At 40.5% G+C, this 1830-nt stretch overlaps 1 pseudogene; it reads right to left on the bottom strand.

Moving 5' to 3' along the window:
- Nucleotides 1-1333, bottom strand: LOC128576968 (WD repeat and SOCS box-containing protein 1-like; annotated as a pseudogene).
- Nucleotides 1334-1830: the final 497 nt, after the last annotated feature.

Genomic DNA, 1830 nt, shown 5'->3' with positions numbered 1-1830 from the left:
TTACTTGAAGTCAATAAATCTTGTGGTTTTTGTAAAGTATATTCTGTCAGTCCCTAGTAATAGGAAGGCAGAGTCTTCTAAATATGATGAGAGAAACTCCAAAATGTTGGAAGGAATTGCCAGCTCTTGGACTTCTTGAGTGGTCATCACTCTTAGGATTGACATTCCACTTAAGTGTTCAAACCTGGGACTTGCCTTGGAGTCGCCCCACAATAGATACTTCCATCCTATGTACCTGTAACTGAACACTGCCATCAGTAGAAAAGGCACAACAAAGAACATTGCTCAAAGTTGCAATTTGTACTGTATAATCCTCATCATTTTTTCAGAACTTCATCAGCAACGCTTGCAATGTGCAGTCCATCATGACTAAAAGATATATATCATACCCATCAGTCATTTTCTTCTTCAGCAAATATTGGAGTAGGTGGGAGAAACATATGCCCAAATTCCACCAGAATGTCTACATTATGCGGATACCAAATATACGCTTGGGTATGATAAGATGGAGTATCCAGTTGTGCTCCATCAGGAGAAATGTCACTAACTTACAACATCATGGTGAGGTCTTTCCAGTTGCCGTATCATGGTATATTTATCCATATTCCAAAAGAAAACTGCTTTACTGGCTCCAACAAAACACAGCATAGAATTCATGAGAGAATGTAGAGCTGTAAACCCAGTTCTGATGCCCCCTCAATACGTTTACAATGTTTACATCATCTTTCATGTGCCATGCTCTGAAATTTTGGTCTCCTGAAGCTGACACTAGGATCAATATCCCATATGGACCAAAAGTTAAATGTCTGACCACTTCAGTATGAAGTGATGAACCTTTATCAGGTTAAGGCTGAGTTTTGTATATACATCCCATATTTTGATACACCCACTGTTTAACCCCGTGGCAAGGAGTAGCTAATTGTGTCCAGATATGAATCGATGTTATTCTGTATTTACACAGAAACTCTATTTTTTTGGAACTAAAGACCCAAAAGCAAGACTCTAGACTACATCTCCAGTCTATAATACATTCGTGAGGCTTATTTTTCTGACCACCATCACTATTTTGCCTTGAAAATCTTAAACTTCTGGAGTTTGTAACATTCTTGGTGCCATGCAAGACGAAGTATATAAGGCCCTGGTACCACGGAGCAAGCATTACTGTATGATGTCCTGGTGATCAAACAAAGTATCAACCATCTGGAGCAAAAGCAACAGTCCAATTTTCACAAAAACATTTCTCGTTGAAAGGAGCTGCTGGAGCTAAAATTTCCCCTATAGTACATAATCTAATGATCTCTTTCTTGTTGACCCTCAGGGGAAAGCTGACCATCTGTGGGACAACATTTGATCTGAGGACATGATGCAGATGCAATTACAGAGAAAAGAACACCAAGTGCTGAGGAGCATGACACAGGTTCTGTCCCTCCCTGGCCAAGAGATGGAGGGAAGTTCCAGCGGGGCCACTGTGGCTTCTCCCTGCTACCCCAGGAATGCTACAGAAGGCCTGGCATCAAACTACACAGTCAAACACGCACAGTAGACCCTATACCATACCTCCTGCCTATGGACTGAGACAGCGCCCTCTATGCTGTCCAGGGCAAAAGAAACACTGAAGGCCAAAATTAGAATATATTACCCAGAAGACCAAAAATCGAATTATAACAAAGATTTTTGTACCAGAATGCTTATTGCAGCCCAATTCATAATTGCTAAGTCATGGAAAAAGCCCAAGTGCTCATCGATCCACAAATGGATTAATAAATTGTGGTATATGTTCACCATGGAATATTATGCAGCCTTAAAGAAAGATGGAGACATTTCCTCTTT

Source organism: Nycticebus coucang, chromosome X (genome assembly GCF_027406575.1).
Source record: "Nycticebus coucang isolate mNycCou1 chromosome X, mNycCou1.pri, whole genome shotgun sequence".
Taxonomy (NCBI): domain Eukaryota; kingdom Metazoa; phylum Chordata; class Mammalia; order Primates; family Lorisidae; genus Nycticebus; species Nycticebus coucang.
Note: the sequence above shows the minus strand (reverse complement) of the source record. Positions and strands in the feature narration are given on the sequence as shown.